At 50.1% G+C, this 13,329-nt stretch overlaps 1 protein-coding gene across 1 annotated transcript in view; it reads right to left on the bottom strand.

Moving 5' to 3' along the window:
• DEG7 (DegP protease 7) overlaps nt 1–13,329 on the bottom strand; it is a 322,546-nt gene that overhangs the window by 224,162 nt on the left and 85,055 nt on the right. The window lies entirely within an intron of this gene.

The following is a 13,329-nucleotide window of genomic DNA, read 5'->3' as shown; positions in this document are numbered from 1 at the left end:
AACGTGTGTAAAAACCCAATACTAGGCTACGAAAAAGTTACACAAGTCATGGCAAAGACCCAGAGGAAATTGCCATATGCCAGGGAAGCAGGTCCTCCCGAGGGAGCAAGTCCGAATGCCGAATAAGATCTATCTGCCAATGCAAAAGACCTTTAAGCCGGGCAAGGCGTCTCGGTTCATTAGATGCCGAATCAAAAAGAAAGGCATTCCGAGTGGTCCAAGTGTGCCAGCATCCCCAGTATCTGAAGAAGTGGAATAAGATCTTCATATGCAATTGGGATGGTGTGGGGTATTTTGGGCGCACAAAAACCCAATCGAAAGGGGTTAGTGAGGATCCCACCACTGCGCGCCAAACCTGTGACAAGAATGACCAGATATTCTTGGCAAGCGAGCAAGAAATAAATCGATGTCGGGCCGATTCTGCAGTCGTGGTACAGAAGAAACAATTGCCGTTCGAGATGCGACGCTTGGAAAGGGCCGAAGCAAGAGGGAGACCACCAATCATGACGCGCCAAAGAAAGACCTTACATTTGAAAGGGGTCTTATTCAACCAGCCTTCCATCACAGTTGCCTTCCACCATGACTCAGATTTCCGCAATCCCCACACAGTATTAGCTTTCACAGCCAGCCAATGGTGATCTTTAATCAAAAGATGATACACCTGATTAGCAGAAGCCTTTTCCAGACTCAAGCGGCCTGCAAGGTCCCAGTCCTGCCAAGGACGATCCACAGCGATGGCAAGAAAGGGTTGCCTGCCTTGAAGCACCGACAGAAGCTTGTCCCACAAATCACGATATCCGCGCGGGATTTTGAAAAGTCTCGTGGCAGTACGAAAGGATGCAAAGACGTTGCGACTGGCAAGGGTGGCATCCGCAACTGAAGTCACACCCAAACGGGCCATGCGGTTAAATCTTGGTCTGAGCTCATGTTTGGCTTCCCATGAAAGTAATCTGGAGACTGCCAGCAATTCCAATTGAAAGGAGTTAGCATGCACGCGATCCCCCACTGGCTGCCAACGCGCCTTTTGGAGCACCACTTTCCAGGAGCCAACCAAATGCAGTAACAAAGAGCAGGCGGGACTGGAAAACCGAGAGTCTGCATTAAGGACATGCCACCAGGAGCACCGAAGTCGTGTATTACCATGCCGGAGCCCGCTGTCCTCAAGAAAATAACAGGCTATAATGGTCCATGAGTGATGATCCACACACAACGCGCGAAAAAGAGACCAACGAAGAGCCCGCATATGAGTTTCAGCATCCAAAATAGCCCCCCCACCCAGGCATTTGGGAGTGCATGTATGTGACCATGAAATCCACGAAATACCTGCGTGCAAAGAATCCTTCTTCCATAACATGAAACGAATGGGGCGAGTGAGAGCCTTCAAAGTAGTAGGCGTCCACGGCAGTAATGGTAAGAAGTATGTGAGCATCGGCAGCATAATTGTCTGCGCCACTTTGAGGCGGACATGGAATGGCCACGCTTGCAACTTCCAATACATAAACTTAGCTGTCAATTTCTGTGAAATCCACTCCAACAGTTCCTTTGGCCGAACATCAACCCCCAATGGGTATCCAAGATGCCTGACAATGGAGCCACGGGGAACAACTTGACCTTGCCAGCCCAATGACTGTAAATCAGACTCCGTGCAACTGAGAATGGCTAATTTGAAGGCATTGATGCGAAGACCAGAAGCATGACCAAAGAGCGTCCAAACATCAAATGCCTTGCGAATGTTGTCCTTCTCCACACGCAAAATCATAAAGCTATCATCAGCCAGTGAATTGGCTAATGAAGTGTTGTCCCAAAGGAAGCGACGATCCGGCCAGCTGAGTAGAAGCTGCCCTTGAAGATAACATTGAAAGAACCGGGTGGGTTGCCAGGGCAAAGAAGAGAGGACTCAAAGGGCAACCCTGTCTCACTGAGCGTGCAAGGACAAATGGCTCTGTAACCCCACCATTGAGCATGACGCTCGAAGAAGCCGCAACACTAATGGTGTAGATCAATCGGGACATCCGAGGACCAAAACCCATAGCGGACATAAGTTCTGTAATGAAAGACCAGTCCAAATAGTCAAAAGCCTTTTCCAGATCTCGTTGAATCAATACCACTTCTTGACTGGAGTGCCTTGCATAGTCAATAGCCATTTGCACATTCAAAATATTATGCAGAATGTTGCGGCCCTTAATGAAACCGTATTGAAGAGGATGCACAATAGCTGGAAGGTGCTTGTGAAGCCGATTCGCCAGCACTTTGAAAAAGATTTTGTACATCGAACCCATCAAAGAAATTGGCCTCCAGTGTTGCAACCTTGACGGCGAAGGAACCTTTGGAAGCAACTTGATAAGGCCTTCTTTCCATGAGGAAGGCATCACCCCTGTTTCCCAAACCTGCTGAAACAAAGCCACCAGTGGCTTCACCAATTGGGTGGCGAAGTTCTCAAAGAATTCATTGGTGAGACCATCCCACCCAGGGCTTTTATCCTTAGGCAGGTGTAACAAAACATCCATAACCTCCTCCTCACAAATATCTGCCTCCAACGTTGCTTGCATATCAAGTGGAACCTGCTGGCGGACCAGATCATAGAAGACGGAACGTGCATGCGTAACCTGGTTAGAAGGCGACGGAGAAGAACCAAGAAGATCCTGAAAGTAATTCCTGGACATATTGACAATGGTCTGCCGATCAGTGACCATGCGACCTTTTGAATCTTGGAGTCTAGTCATATTTTCTCGAGCAGGAGAAGCATGCAATGCGCGAAAGAACTTATGAGTTTGACAAGCACTATCTTGCAATGTGTCGGTGAAGTTGTGCATTTTGGCCTGCTGATAAGATTTTAACTGAAATACTTGAATAAGATCAGTGAAACGCATTGCCAGTGACAGCAAAAATACATCATCTAGGGTGTTCACCAGCAGCGACCGAACCAACGCCAGTAAGTTCTCCGCTGCGTGTCAGCGCCGGCGAGAAATAGAGGCATGACGGATCCCATACTGCCGAGCAACCCGCTGCACATTAGAGAGCAGTCGTGCAAAGGAAGCCAAGCCCTCAGAGGCGAAGTCCAATAAGAACCTCTCAATCAATTGCTGCATATAGCCCTAAAAGATTGGATGCAACAACTGCATAAAAGGTGCAATAGGTTGTGCAAGCATCTCAAGCTGGAGGGGGAAATGGTCCGACAATGCATATTGCTGCAAGACTTTCATTTCCAGCATCTCGAAAAGAAAATCACCCCCCTGCATGATATACATTCGGTCCAACCGCGACCAAGTAGTTGCATATTGTGAGGAATGAAAAGTAAACCCTGAAAAAGAAGGGTGGAGCCAAGACCAAAGATCTTGCTTAAGTACGTGAAACACAAAGGCATTCCACACCCGGCTTTCCGGAGCATCCATTACCGACCCTGAAGTGGACTGAGAAGAGTCAACACACATATTGAAATCTCCCATCAAGAAACCCCTTTGGCCAAGTGACATCGAGCTCTGCAAAGTCGACCAAAGATCTCGTCGGGATGCGGGATCATTCGGAGCATAGAGGCCCAGCAACCATAAAATCTCTCCTTCAAATAAGACTTCGATTACCAAAAAGCGGCCCTGTACATCATTTTTAATAAGAACAGGCTGGTATTTCTCATGGACAATCATCAGCACACCCGAATAGTGCATAGCATGTGTCCCCGCATAAAACAGGCGAAATCCATGACAATCCACAACTTTTCCTGCTTCACCGTGACTCTTGTACTCAACCGCACACAAGACATCCCACTGGTTCTCATGCAAGACAGTCCACATGGCATGTTGCTTATGACGAGAGCAAATACCTCTCACATTCCACGTGGCTATCTTCATATATCTTCAAAAAAGAGAATCAGGAACGAGGCACCTGTTGCCTCGATTTCACCTTTTCCGCTAGAGCGTCCAGAACACCCTCATCCAGAAATCAGCCAACACTACAAAAGAATTCTGGCAGCCCGCTTTAGAGGTAGATGGAATATCCACTGCCTTGGGAGTGGGGCGAGGATAACGCTGATCCCAGGGTGTAATCACATTACCTCTATTATCAAACGCCAGCTTAGCAGGTGGGCCCTTGGGACCATCTGTATAGACTTTCCTTGTAGACTAATTACGGGAGCAGAAGGGGCCATAGTACGCGCAGCATACTGTGAAGAGAACATTTTTTCCTACGCATATACGTACGCACAGAATCCTGTGAAGCATTAGGCCCAAAATCCGCCAGGCCTACATCCAACTTTTTACCTTTTTTTGGACGTGCCTCGATCCAATTAGTGCTACAGGAATCCAAACCCAGGACCTGTTGTTTACCTTTATCCACAACATTAGGTGGCTGGAGGACCTCCTGTGCCAGGGCATCAAGCACCATGTCATCCTTAGGCAGCACAACATGCGCATCATCGGAAGACGGTTGTCTTTCTGGGCATAATCGCCTACGAATTATGCTGGACATAAGCACGTCATCAGTTCTCGAGTCAGAAAAAGTTTCATGATTATGCTGGACATAATCGCCAAGCAGAGTATTGGCAAAGTCCAACAAATGCTCCCAGTCAATCTCCTACGAATCCACAGGATCAGAGGCAACCTGCGCATAGGAACGTTCCTGAGGGCCCATTGACTCGTCAGAAGTATGCTTAGAGCGTTTGCCCAAAGGCGGCAGTTCAGAACCCGAAGGCATCTCCTCCGTGCATGGCACCATATCCTCTGGCTCCTCTGTATCAAAATCAGGGCCAAGGGCTGCCACCGTTTGGTCTAGAAAATCCATATCCAAGCCAGCCATACTGTTGTCGTCTCTCTCTGTCAGGGCACGCAGCCAAGGGCAACGTCGCAGGGCAAGTCAGCCAACGTCACAGGTCAGCCTACGTCTCGGGACCGCAGGGCAGGTCCGCAGGGCACGTTTGCCGACCTCACAAGTTCAGCAAGGCGGGTCAAATGAGCGGCCAAGCGGGCGCACCGACACAGGGAATCGTACGTGCAGACGCAAGGACCAGCAGACAAGGAAATCGGCACAGTCGTGCGCGCGGGGTCTCACAGACGGACCGATCGACGTCACGCAGGGGTCAGACAGGGCGCGAACAAAGGTGAGCGTGGGCGAACGGGCGCACGCAGGTGCGAAATGGGTTGGACGAAGGCGGGCAAAAACGGCGCGAACCAGGGCGGCCTGGTCCGAACGGGCACGGACGGGTCGGGCAGGGAAGCGTACCCGCAAACGGGCACGCACCAGGGCGGACGGGCGCAGAGGCCGCAGACGACAGCGACAGGACGGAACGGGACAGCTGCGAACCAAGGTGCACCTCTCTCTCTCTCTCTCTCTCTCTCTCTCTCTCTCTCTCTCTCTCTCTCTCTCTCTCTCTCTCTCTCTCTCTCTCTCTCTCTCTCTCTCTCTCTCTCTCTCTCTCTCTCTCTCTCTCTCTCTCTCTCTCTCTCTCTCTCTCTCTCTCTCTCTCTCTCTTCGTAAAAGGTAATTGTATTAATTACGAAAAAAATACAAGATTACTTGATTACAAGATACATGACGACAATACAAGTCATCATGCGAAGAGGTGCTAAGTACTACAAGTTACAATTTCATGGCAAGGATGCGGAGGAAATTGCCATATGCCAAGGACGGAAGTCCTCCGTAGAGAGCAAATTAGAACGATGGAGAAGAGCTAACTGCCAATACAAGAGGCCCTTAAGCCTTACAATATGTCGCTGAACATTATGGGCGGAGTCAAACAGAAAAGCATTCCGAATGGTCCAGTTATGCCAACAGCCCCAGCAGCGAAGAAAATGATACATGAGCTTCATATGTGGCTGTGCGGGAGAAGGGTATTTAGGCTGGCCCAAAACCCACTCAAAGGGGCGCAGTGTGATACCAACCACCCCTCGCCAAATGGCCGACAAAAATAACCATACCTTCTTAGCGACGGGGCGGGATATAAATCGGTGGCGGGCGGATTCCATAGTAGTGGTGCAAAAGAAACAGGTGCCATTGGAGATTCGTCGCTTGGAAAGAGCCGAAGCAAGCAGAAGACCCCCAATTATCACTCTCCAAAGAAAGACTTTGTATTTAAAGGGTGTCTTGTTAACCCAGCCCTCCATCACAGTGTCCCTCCACCACGAGCGGGATTTACGCAATCCCCATAAAGCATTTGCTTTAGTAACTAGCCATTGATTGTCTTTAATCAGGAGATGATACACTTGATTAGCTGAAGCTTTGCTGAAAGGCAGCCGGCCTTGTAGGTCCCAATCCTGCCAGGGATGATCCAAAGCAAGAGCAGGAAAGGGTTGTCTGTTCTGGAGCACCGTCACGAGCTGATCCCATAAAGGCCTATAACCACGGGGGATCCGGAAAATCCTCCTAGCAGTACGAAACGAGATAAGCACATTGCGACTGGCAAGGGTGGCATCCGCAACTGAAGACAGGCCCAACCGTGCCATCCGGTTGAATTGTGGTCTAAGCTCATGTTTACCTTCCCACGAAAGTAGACGCGAGACTGCCAGTAATTCCAATTGAAAAGAGTTAGTAGCCAGGCGATCCTCCGTTGGGTGCCACTGAGCCTTTCGAAGGACATGTTTCCAGGAACACACCAAATGAGTAAGCAACGATGAAGAAGAACTGGAAAACCGCGAATCCGCATTAAGAACGTGCCACCAAGAACTCCAGAGTCGGGTATTGCCATGCCGAAGCCCATGACCCTCAAGGAAAGAACTAGCGATAGCGACCCACGGATGATGATCATCCGAGCACATGGCGCGGAAAAGGGACCAACGGAGTGCCTGCATGTGGGTTTGGGCATCTAATATAGCTCCGCCACCCATGCTTTTGGGGGTGCACGCATGAGACCACGAGATCCAGGAAATACCTGCATTCAATGAGTCCTTCTTCCAGAGCACGAAGCGAATAGACTGAGTGAGAGCATTCAGAGTCCTAGGAGTCCAGGGCAACAATGGCAAGAAATATGTGATCATTGGCAACATAATTATCTGGGCTACTTTGAGGCGAACATGAAAAGGCCAGGCCTGAGACATCCAGTACATAAACTTGGCCATCATCTTCTGAGAAATCCACTGCAGGAACTGCTTCGGGGGAACATCAACCCCCAATGGGTATCCAAGATGCCTGACAATGGAACCTCGAGGAACAACCAGACCCTGCCAGTCCAAGGACTGCAAATCCGACTCCGTGCAGCTTAGAATGGCTGATTTGAGCGGATTGATACGAAGGCCTGACGCCTGGCCAAAGAGACCCCAAACATCCAATGCTTTTCGAAGGTTATCCTTATCCGCACGCAAAACCATAAAAGTATCATCCGCCAGGGATTGGCTAATGAAATGTTGCCCTGTAGGAAGCGACAGTCCGGCCAGCTGGGAAGAGGCGGCCATATGTGATAACATGGAAAGAACTGGATGTGTCGCAAGGGCAAAGAATAAAGGGCTCAAAGGGCACCCTGTCTGACAGAACGGGCAAGGACAAAAGGCTCAGTAACACCTCCCTTCAGCATGACTCGCGAAGGCGCCGCAGCACTAATGGTGTAGATCAGACGAGACATCCGAGCACCAAAGCCCATAGCGGACATAAGGTCAGCAACAAAAGACCAGTCCAGATAGTCAAAAGCCTTTTCCAGGTCCAGTTGAACCAACACCACCTCCTGATAAGAATGCCGGGCATAATCAATGGCCAATTGGGCATTCAAGACATTGTGTAGAATATTTCGGCCCTTAATGAAACCGTACTGGAGAGGGTGCACAAGGGCAGGGAGATGCTTATGGAGCCGATTCGCCATTACTTTGGAAAAGATTTTGTACATGGAACCCATCAAAGAGATGGGGCGCCAGTGTGTCAACTTAGATGGCGAAGGAACTTTTGGAAGCAGTTTAATAAGACCTTGTTTCCATGAGGGAGGCATGATCCCCGTTTCCCACACCTGCTGAAACAGAGCCTGCAATGGTTTCGCCAGTTGGGTAGCGAAAGCTTCAAAGAACTCATTGGGGAGACCATCCCAACCCGGACTTTTATCTTTGGGCAAGTGTAACAAGACATCCATAACCTCTGCTTCACCAATATCTGACTCCAGAGTAGCTTGCATGTCTTGCGGTAACTGATTGCGGACCAGGTCATAAAAGACCGAACGGGCCTGAGTAGTTTGGGCTGACGGAGGAGAAGCAGAACCGAGAAGGTCACGGAAATAATTCCTGCACATATGCACAATAGTCTGTGGATCCAGGATAAGGTGGCCTTGTGCATCCTCGAGTCTGGTCAAATTCTCTCGAGCAGGAGAGCATGGAGAGCTCGAAAGAACTTATGGGTCTGACATGCACTATCTTGCAAGGTCTCTGTTAGATGTTGCAATTTGGCCTGCTGATACGATTTTAACTGGAATTCTTTAATAAGATCGGCCACCCGCAGGGCCAGTGCAAGCAGAAATGCATCATCCGGAGTGTCCATCAGCAGGGAGCGAACCAAAAGCAGCAAGTCCTCCGCTGCCTGTCGACGGCGCCGACAAAGAGAGGCATGATAGATCCCATATTGCCGAGCAACCCGCTGCACATTAGAGAGCAATCGGTCAAATGACGCAGTGCCCTGAGAGGAAAAGTCCAAGGAGAATCGGTCAAGCATTTGCTGCATATAGCCCTGAAAAATAGTATGCTTTAAGTAGGAGGAGTTGAAACGCAAAGGGAGTCTCTCCAGAAATTGCTTGAAGGGGGCAATGGGTTGTGCAAGCAACTCGAACTGCAGAGGGAAATGGTCTGACAAGACATATTGCTGCAACACTTTTATTTCGAGCATCTCAGGCAGAAAATCATCATTCTGCATGATATATATGCGGTCCAACCGCGACCATGTTGTGGCATACTGAGCCGAATGGAAAGTAAAGCCTGGAGAAGACGGGTGTAGCCAGGACCAAAGATCTTGCTTAAGAACAGCAAGAGCCAAGTCGTGCCACATACGACTTTCCGGCGCATCCATGACCGAGTGCTCCGATGTAGACTGGGAAGAATCAACACACATATTGAAATCCCCCATGAAGAAGCCGCGTCTGCCAAGTGACAAGGAAGTCTGTAAAGTCTGCCAAAGCTCCCGGCGAGATAACGAATCATTCGGAGCATAGAGGCCAAGTAACCATAGGATTTCCCCTTCGAATAAGATTTCAACCACCAAAAAGCGGCCATGAACATCATTTTTAATAAGAACCGGCTGATATTTGGCATGTACAATCATGAGCACACCCGAATAACGCATGGCCTGTGTTCCTGCATAGAACAAACGAAAGCCATGGCAATCCACAACTTTACCGGCGTCACTGTGACTCTTGTGCTCAAGAGCACACAGGACATCCCACTGATTCTCATACAATGCCGTCCACATGGCATGTTGCTTGTGACGAGAACAAATTCCTCGCACATTCCACGTGGCAATTTTCATGTGTAAACAAAACCCAATCAGGTACGAGGCACAGCTTGCCTCGATTTGACTTTGTCGGCGAGAATGTCCAACACTCCCTCATCCAAGAAATCTGCCAACACCGCAAACGAGTTCTGAGGACCAGATTTGGAAGTTGATGGCATATCGGCTTGCTTGAGGTTAGAACGTGGATAACGACGGTCCCACGGAGTAATGACGTTGCCTCTAGTGTCAAAGGCCAGCTGTGCAGGTGGACCCTTGAGACGATCCGAATACATTTTCCTGGCGGGCTGATGGCGGGGGGCTGAAGAAACCATAGCAGGAGCAGAGCGCTCTGACGACATCATTTCCTTCCTGCGCATATATGTTCGCATGGAATCGTGTGAGGTAGAAGGCCCAGTATTCTCCATGCCTGCACCAATCCTGTTGCCTTTTTTGGCGCGTACTTCAACCCAATCAGTAGCACGGGAACCCATACCCGAAATCTGTTCTTTAACTTTAGCCAGAACTTGGGGCGGATGGGTAGGATCCAGCGACGGAGCATCACACACCATATCTTCCATGGGCGGAGCAACATGAGCTGTATCTGAAACGTGTTGTTGCTCGGGGCATTCAGCCATAAAGTGCCCCAACTGTCCACAGGAAAAACAATGGCCAGCAAAATTGCCCCATTTCAAACGAAAATGTAACGGATGCATGCCGGCGCAATTGAGGCGTAACCATGCAGGCCGTTTCCGTGCAGTATCCCATAACATGCACAAGCGGTTGCAATTCACAGCCCTGAGACTGGGAGGGACCAAAACCGTGCCCACAGCGGCCATAGCATCCTTTAATAGCGGCCAATAAACAGCCGGACAATTTTCCACTTCTACCCACACAGGGCATTCACGTTGCACGAGGCGCTGGAAATCTGCCATCGGGCGCCATGGAACCACATGAACCAACCAACGATCAAAAAACAAAGGCAATTTAGACAGAATAGCAGCACGGTGCGTCTCCGTTTTCAAAAGGACCTCAAAAAAACCCCGGGATCCAACAAAAATCTCTTCAACACATTCCCCTTGTAGCAGACTCTGCAGCCATTGGCGAATACGGGAAAGCAGCGGGATGTGACCGGTGAAGAAGAGTATCACCGCGCGATCATAAAATACCGAAAAGGAGCGCAGGACAGTTTTTGGCTCAACGGTAGCTTCCAGAACATCGTCTGGAGCAGAGGCAGAGAAGGCTTCCTGGTTGTGTTGAACATATTCACCAAGCAGAGTGTTGGCAAATTCCAACAGATGCTCCCAGTCCACCTCCTGAGAGTCCACCGGATCCGAAGCAACCTGCGCATAGGAACGATCCGGAGTAACGCCTATCTCTTCCGGGGTGTGCTTGGTACGTTTGCCCGCAGGCTGGATGTCAGGACCCGGGGGCAATTCTTCAGTGCACGGAACCATATCCTCGGGTTCCTCCGCATCAGAGTCCGGGCCAAGTGCTGCCACCGTTTGGTCTAGGAAATCCAGATCCAAACCAGCCATCGTGTGTGACGAACTGATCTCACAGAAGGACTGACCGACACACTTGCTCTCTCTCTCTCTTTCTATGTACAGAGCAGAGGGCACGCGATCCCGGACGCTGCCTCTCTGACGAAGGTCAGGTTTAGGGTTTCACAGGAGCTGGGCGCCTCTGCACGAAAGGAGGGGCACACGCAGGCGGCGCCTCGGACCACGGCAGAGGTTAAGTTGACAGGGCGGCGTGGGTAGGGCGGCAGAAACAGGGCGTCAGGGCGAGAGGGCGTCAGGGCGGCAGAAACAGGTGAATCTGGCAAGGCTGGACAGTCGACGGAGGAGGGCAGGGACAAGGCAACGTTCAACAGGGCCCGCAATGCAAGCGGACGGCATGAAGCAGGGTAGACAAGCGTGAACGGGTGCGAAGTAGGGCGGACAGGCGCGAACCAGGCCGGAGGAGCGCAAATGGGTGCGGACCAAGGCGGATTGGCGCGAACCAGGGCGGACGGGTCCGAACGGGCGCGAACAGGGGCGGATAGGTCAGGCGATGGAAGCGACGGGCCAGACAACCGACAACAGGTCGTGCAACGGGCCAGCCATCTCTTCTCTCTCTCTCTCTCTCTCTCTCTCTCTCTCTCTCTCTCTCTCTCTCTCTCTCTCTCTCTCTCTCTCTCTCTCTCTCTCTCTCTCTCTCTCTCTCTCTCCGTAAAAGGTAATTGTATTAATTACGAAAAAAGGTACAAGTTTACACGATTACAAGATACACGAGGGCTCTAAGCCAATGTGTGTAAAATCCCAGTACAAAGCCACGAAAAAGCTACACAAGTCATGGCAAAGACCCAGAGGAAATTGCCATATGCCAGGGAAGTAAGTCCTCCCAAGGGAGCAAGTTCGAGTGCCGAATGAGATCTATCTGCCAATGCAAGAGACCTTTAAGCCTAGCAATGTGTATCCGTACATTAGAGGCCGAATCAAAAAGAAAGGCATTCCAAGTGGTCCAATTGTGCCAGCATCCCCAGTATCTAAAAAAGTGGAATAAGATCTTCATATGCAACTGTGGCAGTGTGGGGTATTTTGGGCGCCCAAACACCCAATCGAAAGGGGTTAGTGAGAACCCCACCACCGCACGCCAAACCTGTGACAAGAGCGACCAGATATTCTTCGCGAGCGGGCAAGAAATAAATCGATGTCGGACCGATTCCACAGTAGTGGTGCACAAGAAACAATTGCCGTTGGAGATTCGATGCTTGGAAAGGGCCGAGGCAAGAAGAAGACCACCAATCATCACCCGCCAAAGAAAGACCTTACATTTGAAAGGTGACTTATTCAACCAGCCCTCCATCACAGTTGCCTTCCACCATGACTGAGATTTCCGCAATTCCCATACATTATAAGCTTTAACCCCCAGCCATTGATGATCTTTAATCAGCAGATGATACACCTGATTAGCAGAGGCCTTTTCCAGACTCAACCGGCCTGCAAGGTCCGAGTCCTGCCAAGGACGATCTACAGCCAGGGCAGGAAAGGGTTGCCTACCCTGAAGCACCGACAAAAGCTGTTCCCATAGATCACGGTATCCGCGTGGGATCCTGAAAAGTCTCCTAGCAATACGAAACGATGCGAGGACATTGCGAGTGGCAAGGGTAGCATCCGCAACCGAAGTCACACCCAAACGGGCCATACGATTAAATCTCGGTCTGAGCTGATATTTGTCTTCCCATGAAAGTAATCTCGAGACTACCAACAATTCCAGTTGAAAGGAGTTAGTATGCAAGCGGTCCCCCACTGGATGCCAACGGGCCTTTTGGAGCACCACTTTCCAAGAGCCGACCAAGTGCAGTAATAACAGAGAGGAAGAGGGACTCAAAAATCCAGAGTCTGCATTAAGGACATGCCACCAGGAGGCCCGAAGTCGTGTATTACCATGCGTAGCCTGCTGTCCTTAAGAAAATAACGGGCTATAATGGTCCACGGGTGATGATCCACACACATGACGCGAAAAAGTGGGGAACAACCTAACCCTGCCAACCCAATGACTGTAAATCAGACTCCGTGTAACTGAGAATGGCTGATTTGAAGGCATTGATACGAAGACCAGAAGCATGACCAAAGAGCGTCCAAACATCTAATGCCTTCCGAATGTTGTCCTTGTCCGCACGCAAAATCATAAAGCTATCATCAGCCAAAGATTGGCTAATGAAGTGCTGCCCCAAAGGAAGAGACAATCCGGCCAGTTGAGTAGAAGCTGCCATTGAAGATAACATTGAAAGAACCAGGTGGGTCGCCAGGGCAAAGAAGAGAGGACTCAAAGGGCAATCCTGTCTCACCGAGCGTGCAAGGACAAATGGCTCTGTAACACCACCATTGAGCATAACTCGCAAAGAAGCCGCAGCACTAATGGTGTAGATCAATCGGGACATCTGAGTACCAAAACCCATAGCAG

Source organism: Lygodium microphyllum, chromosome 25 (assembly GCF_053477565.2).
Source record: "Lygodium microphyllum isolate KBCC chromosome 25, Lygodium_microphyllum_v1.1.10, whole genome shotgun sequence".
NCBI classification, from domain to species: Eukaryota; Viridiplantae; Streptophyta; class Polypodiopsida; order Schizaeales; family Lygodiaceae; genus Lygodium; species Lygodium microphyllum.
Note: the sequence above shows the minus strand (reverse complement) of the source record. Positions and strands in the feature narration are given on the sequence as shown.